The 15,139-nt window shown below is 42.5% G+C and overlaps 1 long non-coding RNA gene across 1 annotated transcript in view; it reads left to right on the top strand.

Moving 5' to 3' along the window:
• The first annotated feature begins 272 nt into the window (after nucleotides 1-272).
• LOC134550211 (uncharacterized) overlaps nucleotides 273-15,139 on the top strand; it is a 125,438-nt gene continuing 110,571 nt past the window's right edge. Inside the window, exon 1 of the long non-coding RNA XR_010080278.1 lies at nucleotides 273-916. This is a non-coding gene — a long non-coding RNA (uncharacterized LOC134550211). The remainder of the gene's footprint in view (nucleotides 917-15,139) is intronic.

The following is a 15,139-nucleotide window of genomic DNA, read 5'->3' on the forward strand; positions in this document are numbered from 1 at the left end:
CTCTCAATTTCTATGAATTTGGCAGGAGTTGAAAGTCCTAGGAGTAAATTCTGATGTCAATGCAAATCTGGAGTTTAATTTAGGTCAATGAAAAAACCCTCTGGACTTTCAGCAAAAGACAGGATTTGTTTTCCTTGAGGAGCTGTATCCTACAGTGTGGGGGAAAAGGGAATAGTTGAAATGAAAATCCCTCTAAAAATGGAGCAACTTTAGACAAACTTAATTAAAGGTGTGGAGCCTGTCAAAGGTCGGGGCGATCTCACTGCGGGAAATGCAAGTGCAAGAGTGAACCATTGGCAGCGGGAGAGCGAGGCAAAGGCAGAGATGAGCCTTTCAGGCAGGCACGGCTCCGTGCGGGAGAGCCAAGGCACCCGTGTGCTGCCAGGAAGGAGCTCCTGGCTCTGCCCCGCAGGCAGCTCGGAGCCTGCTGGTGCCAGCAGGCAGCAATTGTCCCAGAGCAGAATCTCGCATCGCTCCTGTCATTGTGCACGCTCGGTGCGCTCCTGCATCCGGCCCTCCCTTCAGAGCAGGCAGAGGAATGGGCTGGAGGGAGGAACCCGGGGAGAACTGGGCTGGCACTGGAGCTCTTTGGAGCCTGACTTCTGCCTTCCCAGCTACCCATGCTCGACACTCTTGGAGGAGTAACTTTCTTGAACTGAAATAGCTGCTCACTAGTACTTTAGTTTCCTTTTTTTTTTCCTTTCTATTTTTAAAGTAAGGTTATTTGCCAGTGGATTGGCAGAACAGTTTTTGACTCTAGTTTTGTGAGCAATGTTGTGACTGTCACATATTTGGAGCAACTCTGCACGAGATGCTTGGAAAGGGAATGCACGGAAGCATTTTGAAATGGTAAACTGGAAGAACTATGGACTGCAGAACTGCATCAGAGTGTCACAGCTGGGGAAAGCCCCTTGAGGTGATATATACTACCTTTTGTACTGATTTTTTTCCTGGGTAAACAGCATTTTGTTTACCTAGCCTTTAGTGCCTCACAGTTGTGTTGATAAGCCAGGCAGGTTATGTTAATGGATCCAGATCTGTCTGCTTTTTTCTTGACCCTGCTCTTTTAGGGCTGGAAAACTGTCTTGGGGACATACAGAGGCACAGCAATGTCCTGAAATTTGGGTGTCTAACATAGTTGTTCTCAGCTTCCTTCAGCCTTTCTGGCATGACTCCAGACTCAGCATAAAGCAGTCCCTAATCCTCTTAAACCTTTGGAACAGAACAATAAGATGATGAGAGAAGGACAACTCAAAGTAGATGAGCATTCCAGGGAGAAATGTGCATTTTTAATGTGCTGTACTTCCCTACAGGGAGCGGCAAAATGCCTCTCACTGATGGTTGTCTCCCGCTGGCTGCAGAAAGGCTGCTTCTGACAGTTGTACAGTTCCCTGGTATTTTTGTCTTTCCTTCTCTCCTCCCCTTGCCAGGAAGCAAGGGGAGCTGCAGCAGCTCTGACTTTTTACCAGTAAGTTCTGTAAGCTGAAAGTGAAATAAAATTATGCATTGATGCTGGGAGGGCAAGGGTGCACTACAAACAATATGTTCTCTCTGTTGATAGCATGAACTGATGAGCCATTGGGCTGCTCATGCTAGGGAAAAGCATGTTGTAAACCAGACAGCTGAAATACTCTTGTACTCATGACTGTAAAATTCACCTGTTTCTTGACATGGGATCCTGCCATCAAATCAATCTCAGAGCATCAGCCCTTGACCCTGCAATAAATGTTGTTTTCCCAGTCCTTTGGCACTCACCACTCTTGCAGCAGGGCAGCTTTCTGGAGCTGTGATGGGTGCCCTAAGCTCAGACTGACAGCTCCCTTTCCCCCTGAGCTTCCCTATTAGCCCTTTCTTCCCCACAGTGTGGTGAGGCCCAGCCTCCTTCCTACTGCAGCTGCCTTCTCTCTGTTCCCAGTATCAAAATTCAAAATATCCCACCACTGCCACCCACCAGGACAAATAACTTTAACAGGTTCTTTCCCTGGGCCCCTGCAAGGGTGTAGGCAGAACTGTGCCCTTGGGCTGTCTCTCTGGGTCTTTGTTTTTGTTTTATTTTAACCTCCTATTATCTTTTAATTTAATTTTATTTTCTGAAGCTTTAGCTACTTTTGTTCTTGAAGAATGCAGGCACTTCTCTGCCTTCCAGGGATGTGATCCATTTTAACCTCCTACCTTCTGCACTGGTCCTGGCTTTTATCTACCCCCCTGCTATGCACTCCTTTGGCCACTGAGCCAACAGGCTGTACAGGAGGGGCTTTCCCCAGACCATTTCCCATATTTGAGGACTCAAAATCACATCATGAGAGATGTGTATTTACTATTCTTTGTCAATACCTATTTCTTTGCCCAAGCCATGAGGGGCTTGCTGTCCTAATCCTGCTAAAGGTAATGGCCCAGCCATTATGAATCCCCATCGGGCTCAGACATTTGATATTGTGCATGGATCTCACTAACGTACCTCCCAGAATTTCAGAGAGGTGGGTCAGTAGCTCAAGCCTGATTTGTGATTCCAGCTCAGCTTGGAAAACCATTGAAATCAAACCCTCCCTTAAGGTAGAGGGGACAGAACTCTCCTCCAGACACTCACAGAGGAAAATACATAGTTGCCTGCATGTTTATGGAGTGTGTGTGTGTATGTGTGTGTGTGAGAAAAGGCATAAAACTTAACCTGGGAACTATCAGGCCAGGTGTTTTACTCAGTGTTATGGGTTTCAGGGTATTGGCAAGCTGTGATGCTCTTAATGGATGTCCCAGGTTTCCTGCTGGGACAGAGAAATGGGGCATTTAGACATTAGCCAAGAGCATTTCCAGATACACATGTGAAGGAAAGAATTGAAATTGTAAGGGCTTGGGTGGAAGCTGAAGAATCTCTTGTTTATATATTTGGGAACAATGAACAGTTTATTCTGGGTACTTCAATGTGCAGGAAGGGTTCTGCCTAAGCCCTCTCCTTTCAGTGGAAGCCCTGACACACCACTTGCCTTGTCCTTGCTCAGATCCTTCCCGGAACAGCGAGGAGTGAACATAGCCTGAGATGTGCACCACCTGTTTCTGGTGAGTGAGGAGGAGTTCAAGAGAAGGGTTTGAGGCATCCTCCCCATCCAAGCCCTTTGTTTCTTTTCCTTTAATAGTGGAGCAAGGCTAGTAAGCCTGCCGATGAGAAAGACTTTTCACATATTGCAAAGAAGCTGGCTGGAGGAAGCTGACAATTCATTGGTATCCAGGATGAGGTAGATTTTCTTCTTTATAAACACATCAGAATAAGGCTATGGAAGTAATAAAATATAAAACCTCCACCTATTTAGTTTCTTGGACACTCCATCAGAAAAGAAGTGAGGGAAGAAGTAAAAAAATCATCAGTATACTTGTGCATACATATTGGATTATTTCTCCAGAAAGGAAAGAAAATTGTCAATCTGTGACTATCTTTGGCAGATAAGGAGGAAAATCACATAAGTTCTAGCTGTTGGATTTGCAAACATCCACCCAGCCCACCTTCCTTTACTGGAGAAGCCAACAACTTTCTGGGTCACACTGCTTCACAAATCTTAGGAGGTGGTTAAAGAAATGATCTAGTACAGTATCTAGAATTTATTAAAATTTCCTGTGACTTTGAGAAAACCTGCCTTCGTGCAGCTTGGAGAAGAATCTGTGCATAATACCTGTCTTGTTCTTATTTAGTTTCTATTATTAGGCAGAATGATTTTTCACCTGTTTTTGAGTACCCTGTTATGGGAAAAATTATTCTGAAAAGTCATAACTTAACTAACAGCAACTATAGCCAATTTTGCTTTAGTAGCTTTGAGCTGAATCAGATTGTGGTGGTAAGGAAAAGAACAATTCTTATCCACCAGTCCCATACCAGTTTACAGACCTCTAATTTAAGCTCTTTGAGAGTAGCACCCATGACTTGGGTGCTCCCAAAGAGCTTGGGCATGCAGGCAGAAAGAATCTTGCCTTCTTCACTCCATGCCACTGAAAAGAGCCAGCAGTCACAGCCAGGGTGTGGACAGGGGAGCTACATTTGTCATGGGGTTGGGCTTCTCTTGCTCAAGAAGAAGTGGTTCAACCTGAGAAAAAGGACTTTCAATTCAGGAGATGCAGACTAAACAAAAGGCAATGCCCTCATGACTCCTAAGTGTACAGTCACTCTGTGATATTGCTGAATATTCAGATGTGTGACAGTCAATATGCTGTGCAAGATGGGATCAGTAAGAGGATGGGGTCTGTAGGAATCCTCTCTTGGTCAACACACTTGTTGGACTGTGAAGATCAGGATGGAATCACAAGGTAGCACAGGAAAGTATGGCAGAAGAGATGACAAGACTGGAAGGGTAATGTCAGGCTTGGATATTTGAATGGTTAGCACAGCATTAGGTTGATGCTCTCTGTTGCCAGAGGATGTTCTCTGTTGCCTTCTGTAACAAAACAGAAAAAAACATCTTTTACTTGGAGTGTGCAAGGTGGATCCAGGATATCTACTGATTGTTCAGGACCTCCACTGCATTCACATGCTTAAGTACAGGAATGTAAAAAGAAATGCAAAAAAAAATCAGCCCAAAAATCCTTCCCAAAAGGGAGAGAATTTCTGATGTAGAAGAGATGGGATGGCTTAGCAGTTAATGTAGGCTGGATATTGGTAGTCCTCACGGATGACTCCAGAGCTAATCTGCCAGGTTCCTCTGCCCTGGCAGATGAAATACATACTGAAGGGTATGGATAATTAGTCTCCCCAATGAGAGTCAAACTGGAGTGAGGTTTAAAGGTGGGATGAAGGTACTGCAGTTAGTCAGAATCTGGGAATATGCTGCATTTCACCAGAATGTCTGGTCAAGAAGGTCCTTAGAGGCTTAACCACAAAATTAGGGACTATAAGCTCAGGAACAGATTCTGGGATAGCAGATGAGATAAGGTTTAAGCAATGTAAGGCAAGCAGGTCAGGATTAGGAGAAAGAAAATTAGCAAAGGTCAAATCAAAAGTCTTGTGAAGAAGGGTCAAGAGCTAAGTGGGGAATCACAAGTGAGGTTCAAAGGCCAAAACAAAGATTGAACAGACAAGGAACACTGTATGCTGAAAAAATATATATATACTCCATAGCAGAGTCTACCTGTGCTGGATTAACTAGGAGTAGGAACCCTGATTTTGTGCTGTTTCTCAGATACTTACAGGGACCCAGCTTGGAGGCTGCACTTGTCTTTCATCAAAAAATGGAGTTTTATCTATCACAAACAGAATCCTGAGATTCTCCCTTTTCTAGATTCTATGAAGATAACTACCTTTTGAAAGAAAAAGAGCTGAATCACATGATGGTAGTTCTTTCTTCTTGTTTGAGGCAAATATTCAAAATAATTTCCAGTCTCCAAATCTTTCAAATCTAGACCTTTCAAGTCACCCAAATCTGACTGCAGGGATTTCTGAATGACTTCTGTGGTCTGTGTGCCATAGGCTGTGATCACAGCAGTCCCTCTTGTCAACAAGTGTCAGGATGCTTTAGAGGATGTCACACCTTGTGGCACCTACAAGGGCTCCTTACCTGTTGCTGTTGATTATTCTACTTAGGGTTCTCTTTCTTCTGATTCAAAAACTGGCAAGCTGAGAGAAGAGAGTAAAGTTATTTCCATTTTTCTTGGCCTCAACAGGCTACAGACTCATATTGTCAACTGCAAGAAAACGATGCTGGAAAGGAATTGAATATTTTGGTACAGAGCACTTGAATGAGCTTCAAAATCTTGTGTGTTCCAGCTGGAAGATCAACATAATTTTGGTTTTAAAATGCTGACTCTGCTCTGGATGGCTGCTGCTGTTATGACTTCATTAGAGTGGCACAGAATCTTGTCTCCCTCACCCTGGCTTTACTCTGAAGTAGCTCTGTCAGCTCACTGGAGTTATATCTGACTTAACTCAAGTTGAGAAGAGAATCAGGCCACAAATGTCGTCTGCCTAAAGCTTTCAGACAGGAAGGAACTTCTGGTTTGGATCCCTTTGGGTTAAAAGAAAAAAAAAAAAAAAAGAAAAAAGCAAAAAAGAAGCTTTAAACCTCAAAAACAAACATAACCTTTCCTTCCCCTCAGCAGCAGGTTTTGCTTATGGAGTGATGGTATATGGCTCTATTTACTGTGCTGGAGCTGGCCCACAGTGAGAGAGTCCATTTTCTATTTTTCCTTCTGGGAAGCAGCCTGCCCCCCAGCAGTGATGTTTGGACACAGCTCAGTTTGCTGCTGGAGCAGGAAGCAGTGGGTTTGCAGAGCTGATGCACTTTGGCTGCCTCTGCCACCTTCCATCCTCCTGTGGCACAGACCGAGTTCAACCAGATATGACCCAGAAGGGCGTTTATGCAATAAAACAATGAAGTATTTGTTTCAGGCAGCTCTGATGACACTGAAATTACATCACTAGAGAAGCATATTTTCTGATAATAACTGCAGCCTACTGCTAGATCTAGATTTTGACAGATTTTTTAAAAATTTTGCTGCCTGCATGACACAATGTGGGTATAGTGCAAAATATCAAGCTAAAGCAGAGATGATGAGAATGATAAAACATTCACATGGCATGAGTAAGGTCCCCATAAAGAACAATGGTTGATCTGGGAGTTTGTTCTGGGTTTTCACAGAACCTGAGGTCTTCTTTGTGCATGAAACCATGATTACAGTGTTGTGGTGGGTTGTCTGTGGCTGAATGTCACTCTGTATCACCCAATCCATTCAATCACTTCTCTTCTCAGCTGAATAGGGGAGAAAAAACATAAAAAAGGCTCATGGGTCAAGATAAAGACAGGGAGAGATCACTCAGTATGAAAACCTTGGGCAAAACACTTGACTCAGGTAAATTATTTATTTATTAATAGAAAAATCAGAGTAGATGAGAAATAAACCCATACCTAAAATACTTTCCCCCTACTGCTCCCTTTTTTCCAGGCTTAGCATTACTCATGGTTTCTCTACCTCTGTTCCCCCAGCAGCACAGGGACAAGGGGAATGAGGGTTGCAGTCAGTTCATCACATCTCTGCTGCTCTTTCTTTCTGAAGGGGAGGATTCCTTATGATCTTGCTGTGCTCCAGTGTGGGGTCCCTCCCAAGGGAGACACTCCTCCATGAAATGCTCATAGGTTCTTGCATGGATTGCAGTTCTTCACGGACTGCTCCAGTTTGGGTCTCGCTCACAGGATGCAATCCTTCAGGAACAGATTGCTCCAGTGTGGGTCCCCCGTGAGGTCACAAGTCCCGACAGAAAAACTGCTCCAGCACAGGCTTCTCATGAGATCACAGCATTCACCTGCTCCATTGTGGGGTCCTCCAGGGTCTGCAGGGAGAAAACCTGCTTCACTGGGGCCTTCACTGTGGGCTGCAGGGGAGCAGTGCCTGGGCCACCTCCTGCTCCTCTTCCTTCACAAACCTTGGTGTCAGCAGTTGTTGCTCTGACATATAAATTCCTGCTCCTCTCTCTGGATGCAATTTGCTCTTGTGTAGTAGCTTTTCCCCCTTTTAACTACGTTAATCCAGAGGCCCTACCACTGCTGCTGTTGGGCTCAGCCCTGGCCACCAAAACCTTATACAAGCATACAGGTGGTTTGCCAGAGGAAAAGAGATTGGAATTTTTTTTTTCTCCAGTTCAAGCTCTTTGCTTGTGAGTACAGTAGAAGTTCTGTTGGTACAGAAATCTGTGTGACAACCTGACACAAAGCCTGTTGGACTCAAGGAGTTTTGATTCCTTACACAGGCCAGAAGAAGACCTTTTAAATTGTTACTTGTCTTGCCAGGACAAGTGACATGAGTGGGTTGTTAGTCTAAACAGTGGTTTATTGGTATTAATTGATTATGACCAACTAATGGCAGATCTACTAATTGCAGACACCAACCAATTATTCTTAAGGAAAAATACTACCCCTGCAACTTCTCCCCCATTGATTTCAGAGAATTTGAGGCTCCTGATCTTCTTAAGATGGTACGAGGTCCAAGGTCACCCCTCGACTTCTGTCTGATGAATGGGATTTCTTGTCTGGATGTTGTTTTTATTTAGTAGTTTGGTTTAAACCAACATATGACATTGTCTATGCACTGTCAGAGGCTTTGGAAATAGAGGCATCTCCAAACCAGTATTTTGCAGACTGTGCTGTAGCTCATGGAAGCCAGAACTTTACTGCACAAAACAATAGGCTGAATTCATCAAAGTGATAGCGGGGTCAAAAGGGTAGGGTTGCCAAGGCATAACTGACTGTAGTTAAAGGTAATTTTAGTTTTATTTCCTTTTTGATTAATGTTTAAACTTTGATTAAGATTTTTCCAAGGGAGAACAATAGAGCTGTGGGATAGATGTTTAAGTTCAACTGATAATGCAAAACAATTAAAAATAAAAAGTCCCCCTAAACCTCTCAGCAGAACTTTTTCCAAGAGAAGTCCTTCACGCCAAAGCTAAACAGGCAGTTCCCTTTCCACCTCTGTTGTTCTGCGAACGAGGGCTGTCTGTAAATAAAACTAACGTGTTGCCCATCTGTTATGCACAGCTAAAGGAAATTTAAAGACAATACTACCAGAACTCCCAAAGATACCATCTAGCCCCATAAGTAATTTATTTTTACAGCTCAGATCAAAGAGCTCATGGATACTGGACTCATTCCTTCATGGCGTGCCCTTTGGAAGAAACTCCCACAGTCATGTGATGGTTTTTCCACTGCCCTCTGAAAAAGTCCCTGAGGCTCAGAAGTTCCCTTTGCTCTGACTCCCTCTCCCGTCCCCTGGATTATGTTTCATATCACTTATGCTGTGGCTGTTCAAACCATCTCCTCTAGATTAGCAAGGACTTCTACTTTTCCTGGATGGTGCTGAGATCTCCTGTTGCCCCAAGGAGGGTGTTAGTAACAGTATGAATCGTGGACTGTCAGAAACACCTTGAGGAAGCAAATTTTCCCCCCAAAGTGTGAGGCTTTAGGAAAATGTTGGTGCCATTCATACTTCTAGATAAAGCAAGGAAGGATTAGGTTCTCTTTGTGTACCATGCCACAGCCCGGGGGTTCAGCTCTTGTGAAGTGGATCAGAAGTGGTATCATGATATTATCACCCACGGGAGACTAACACCTGTTGCAATATTTTAAGCAGGCCAGAGCATGCAGGGTTATGTGTCATGTTGGGTTATGTGTCTGGTGTGTCAAGCCACAGAAAACAGAGAACAGGCTTCATGGAGGGGAAGGCAAGTGTCAGCTGAGGATACTCATGGTGGTTCAGGGCAAGTGAGCAAAAAAGATATTGGCTTTTCAGTGCTGACTGTGAGCTCTGTGGCTGCTCTGTGTCTATGGACAAATTAGAGTTCACAACCCAATGCAGTATAATGCAGAGAAACCAGACAAAATCAGTCTTCTCATTTCTAGTTAAATGCTCACTACTGGTTTTTCTCATGAAATAAGGCATATTGCTTAATCTATATGGCAGCCATGGATAATGGCTGTCATACTGCTCCCAAGCAATACTTTTTGGAAACTGGTCCTTTAAATTTGGCAGAGCAAAACGTCTTTGGTTCAAACATAATAATTTTGAGATTTGGTCTTCCTCTCAGGCTGGTAAGCATTCTTAATTTTTTTTTTCTTCCTTCTTTTACTTTGAAGCGTTGCTGAGGAAACTTGATGACTTTAATACACTGCCTGTGGTAACACTGATAAAAATAATCTGTGTAGCAGTCTGGAGTCCTGTGAGAAGCAGACTGCACACACCTCTCAGGCAGCTTACAAAGCTGTGACAGTAGGAAAGCGTGGCTGCAGCCCGAGGTGTGTGGTAGAGCAAGCCGTGTTCCTTGTAGCCTGTTCAACCAGGAGGGGCTGGGGAGAATGGGCACACTCAGAGTGCTTTTGCAGTTACTTAGGTTTCCCTGTTCGTAGCCACTTTTCATTCTCTGGAGGCTGAGATCCTGACTGAGTGTGCTGGGCAAATCTGTTTGGATTGCTATTCAGTGTGTGTCTGAGCAGGGAGATGAGCAGGAGGGCTGCTGGCAGTGCAGATCAACATACATTATGTTAGCTCTCAAAGTGCCAGGAGTGGGACCACTCATTTTTGAGGAATCTTGGCTATACCCTCCTCTAATTCTAATTATTTACACATACACAGGAAGAGAGACTTTTCTTAATTTTACATACTTAAGGCAGTAGCTAACTATCTAAAGATCTAATTACTTGAACATATTCATTGCTTTAATTAACTTGCTTTAATTTATTTACAGTGTTGGATCCATATCTTTTAAAATGACAAAAGGCAATATGAGTAATTATAGAGTAGCAACAGCTGCATTGAATGATTCTTAGTGCTTAATAAAAAACATTGAAAGTGAAATAAAAGATTAAGACTACCATGATCTTCCTAAATGTAACTGGCATAGCTTTTGCAGCTTATTAATAAACTTCAATTAGGTCATAATAAATTAAAATAACAGATAAAGGAAAGTTGGTTGACACATTTTATTTAATTCTCATCTTGGTAAAAAGCTTGCACAAAATGTTTAAACAGTTAAGGTGTGAGAAACAAAGTGTTTTGAGAAATACCCCTTCCTGCCTTGGCAACCTCCAAGAATATTATAGCAAAGTATTTCCAAGAAGGGAGCTGAATTAATATCTTGTAATAGATGTTGCTTTATTTGCTAATGGTATGCAATAGGAGACAAAAAAGCACCATGTAATAGCATAAAATTGTTTCACTGAGTGTGACTGAGGAGAAAGTCAGAGGGACTTAACTTTCTGGAGTGAATGACAGATAAAATTCAAAGAAAGCTAGAAAGTAACATGTTTTTGGAAGAAACATCTGGAACTCTGAATTATCGTATCACCACAGAAAAAGATCTTAAGCAAAAGCCAAGCAGCAGAGATAAGGGAAACCTCTGCAATGGGAGGAGAGAAGATCATCTCAGTTAGTTGCTGTAGGTCTCGTGTGTCTCCCACTGAATCACTTGGACAAGGTTGGAAACGGAACTGCATCCTGAGAGTTTGACTCTGACCCAGTATGGCATTTTTTAGATCCTGAAAATTTGCATTTGGGTGATGTTGTGAAAGCTTTGCATTCAGCATATCAAAAAACTCCTCAGAATCAAACTTATTAGTCAAATGCCTAAGAAATAGGATGTCAAACAATTTAATGTTCTGATATCTTCACAGTGATGTTGCCTCATCAGAAATACTGTTCTCAGTTTAGTCAGCCAGTCTTAAGACCAGTTTCAGAGTTTGTTCTAGAAAGGAGATAAATGCCTCTGGAGTTGCTGAAATGGCCAGACTAGAAGATAAGGCTGTGGACTAGCTGGGGTGATTCCTCTGATACAGTGGTGTATTTCCTTTGTCTCTAGCATATTAAACATTTAGACAATGACTGTTTCATTTCCTGAGCTTGCATTCATCTTGTTTAAAGATGCACTTAACTGATGTTTAATAAAATATCGTGGATACTCTTGAATTTAATGAGTCGCCATGTTAGATTTCATTTAAATCCTTTGATTTTTGTCTTACATTTATAGCCTAAAGCTCTGTTTTTCATTTTGACCAGAATTATTGCTCTAGCTATTGGCACTGGTTTCCCTGTATTTACATACCTGCAAAATAAAGATTGAGCCAAACTAAATTAAAACTTAATAATAATAAAACCTCCTCAGAAAACGAAAACAACAACTGAGCTCCATACTTCACCTCCTCAGAAATCCTAAACCACAACACATCAGCAAAAAGTACCTTTTTTGCTTTATTACTCAAGGCATGTTTATGTATTTTGGGCCTGAAATGAATGGGCTTTTTTTAAATACGACATCTGTGTATTTTAAAGCAAGCAAAACCTTTCTGTGGGGATTATGCTAAATTGACACCCACAGAGATTACAGTCTCCTCTTTTCATGTGGAGAGGATGTCACCCCACGTGTTTGTTTTTCTGTTTGAGCATAACCCATGCTCCTGCAGTGCCTAAAAGAGGTGGCTTGCTGGGGTTGACTGAAGGATAACATAGCCTGTGTTGCTGGAGCTCCAGGTCTCCTGGTATTTTCATGCATGCCTCTGCACCTAGGCAGTCTTAGTGCCATACCTACCTGTGGCTCTTTTATCATGATCTGTGGCTGTAGGTATCCCTGAGTTACATCCACACGTGAGCTGGAGTGCCATACTCTGACTTGAGGATCCTTGTGGGTCCCCTCTAGCTCAGAATATTTTATGGTTCTACACAAAGAGCAGGCACAGTGCTATGTTACTTGACCAGAACCCAAATGAAGCCTTTTGATAAGACAGAGCAAAACAGAAGGAGGTGTGTGCTGCCCTTGCTGCTAAAGGATTTGCCATGGAACAAAACATCTCTGACATTTTCTTTTTAAAAACTGTTCCTGTTTGAAAAGAATTTTTGTAACAAATTGTAAGTTATAAAAAATGCTTGAGGTGAATAATCTTTGTTCGCTAGGAAAATTTTTGAGATGTGTTCTGATGTTTCAAATTTCCAGGGGAGAAAAACCTGTGGTTCTGACCTTTGAATTATGCTTTTGTTCTGTTTGGTAATGTCCCTATTTTGCAGGTCTGTATACACAGGTATGTAAACAGAGTGGTCACCAGTACAATGTGGAATAGCACAGAGGAGCAGGAACTCCAGAGTTTACCATGTGAAATCCCAGTCCCCAAGACCACTCTGATATTACATAACGTTACCTGAAAAACAGAAGCAGGCATTAGATAAAGCTGTGATAAAGATGAACAATTCATGTAAAAGAGTGACTTTTGGAGATCAGGTTTTGGCATTTCCAATGCTCATATTTCCCTTTTTCTTGAATCATAAACCTGGATCTTCTACTAAATTAAATTTATAATGAGAAAGTTGTTTACAAGCTTGTTGCTGATTTAAAGTAGTGACTTTGTGAGTGTATTTCTGGTCCTTTGTATGAGGCCTTTCAAGTACTGCCTGACAGGCAAACAGCTACTGCAACCATATTCTAAAGAAGCAGATGCTCAGGTGTGCTCTGGTCAGGAAGAAGCAGCCTGGGAAATTAATTGGTGCATGTAGTTATTCATGCCACATTCATTGTAAGCTGTATTACCTTCTTTTTTCTTTTTTTATTGCTGAGGTAATCTCTTGAGAAAAAAGGTCTGCTGGCATTATTAATCTCCTGGCTAAATCAAGAGCCACATTAAAATTGTAATCAAGTGTTTCCCCACCATCAGACTCTGTTTAACTAAGCAGCTCATGGGAGAGGTTTATTCCCCTTTTATAGTGAGTTCAAGTGAGACAAAGGATTTGTGTGGCCAAGGACTAAGTGGAAAAGGCCAAGCTAGTCTTTCTGGTTTTGTGCCCTTCTCTAAACCAAAACCCCAAATGGTATATAAAAATTTCCCTTCTTGAATTCCAATAAATCACAAAGTATTTCCCCAGTTTTCCTTTACCTCAGCACAGGGCATTTTACTTTTAAAGTAGAAAATATTATTTATATACTTTTGTACTTTCCTTCCCTTTCCTTTAATGCTTTTCCAGGGATTATAGAATAAGCAAACTCTACAAAAGTAGTTTGAGAAAGTTGAAAGTGCATTAAACTTCCCCTCATTTATGAAAGAGAGGTGATTGAAGTGAAACATAGATGTGTTTGGGGTTTACTCTTTCAGGGTTGATAATGAGATTTAAAATAAGGGTAAGTAAATGTTCCTTAATTAGGCACCTGTTATGCTCCATCATGATCAGTGCTTTAAGGGACAAAAATGCCAAGTGGCAGTGACATTTTGTACAGTCTTGAAAAGAACATTTCTGCTCACCCCTTGCTTAAGAAATACAATGAGGCTGGCTTTAGTTTGCTAATAGATATTTAAAAATCAGTTTGGGAAAAGTTATTCCATGAGGTAAAGATCCTGTTTGAAGTGGAAGCTGTTCATCTGAAGAAACATCCATCACAAGACAAGAAAAGAATGATTTCTTTGTGACTGGGAAATCAATGAGACATCTGTTTTAATGTACAGGCCAGAAATAATGCAGTGAGTTCAAAAGGGAATCATAAAGAAGGCTGCTTTTTGTCTCTTCTCTCCAGAGTCTGTAGGATGGGATTCAGCACAGTATTTTGCATTAGCAGGAATTCTCGAGTTTGTGTTCTTAACTAAGTGGCTGAGGTAGACCTTTTGAGGATGCTGATGTTTAGGGTTATATGAGCTAATGGGGATTTGTGTTTAGTGACCTCATAAAAGAACTCCATTTGGGTCTTGATTTTGTCCGTGTTTCCCATTGCTCAAGTGGCTGATCCTGCCCCATTCTCGGTGGGGAGCAGGAGCTGGAGGCTGTACAGTCTCTGGGATGCTTGGCAGGAGGTCAAAGCACTGGCTCATGGTGGGCTTGCTCTCCCTGGAAATGCCGTGCCAGGGCTGCAGGCTCCCCATTTGGACGGGCAGTGGGACATGTGCAGACATCACTGCACGTGGCATGATTGTGTCCATTTGTCCTTCTTGCTTCCTTTCTCTCCTCTGGAGCCCCTGTAAAGTTTGTCTCCTGTCTTTCAGGTGCATATGCAATGAATTCAGGTTTTCCCTTGCAGGGTCTTTGCAGCCTCTTTAGCTTCTCTGAATAGTAATGATGTGGGAAACAGCCAAAAATGGGTTACAAGCACTGTATATCTGCTTGTGCTGGAAGGACCCTCCCCACAAAACCCAGATGTCCTGAATGAGACCTAACCCTTACTTGAAAGGTTTTTTGAGGACAAGAAGAAACGAAACATTGAGGACTCAATTATCCCAAGGCACATTGATCTGGTAGTGTTTCACAGTTCCTCAGTGTGCACATACTGTATGAGATATGAGACCAAGATTACCCCCAGGCACTAGGTAATGGGCTTGTTAGAGCCCCACTGGTATCTGTAGTGTGGAGTCTCCTTATGGCAAAACTGGGTTTGCAGATGTCTGTTTCCAAAGGGAGGTGAGAATAGCAAGAGGATATGCAGCTCTGGCAATGTTTGAAATCTGAGACCAATGGTCACCCTGGAAACAGCATGTTGAAAGCCTGAAAAACCTCCTGGCAGCGTGTGGGTGGAGTAAAAAAAAAAGTCCTTGGGTCTGTGTGTGCAATTCCAACAAGTTGTGCTCGGCAGGAGGGAAAACAGCTACTGAGGGGACACATGCATGCGTTCTCTGGGGAGCTATCTTATCACCCCTTCACACAGAAAGCTGCCTAA

The sequence above is a fragment of the Prinia subflava genome, chromosome 1, assembly GCF_021018805.1.
Source record: "Prinia subflava isolate CZ2003 ecotype Zambia chromosome 1, Cam_Psub_1.2, whole genome shotgun sequence".
In the NCBI taxonomy this organism is placed as follows: domain Eukaryota; kingdom Metazoa; phylum Chordata; class Aves; order Passeriformes; family Cisticolidae; genus Prinia; species Prinia subflava.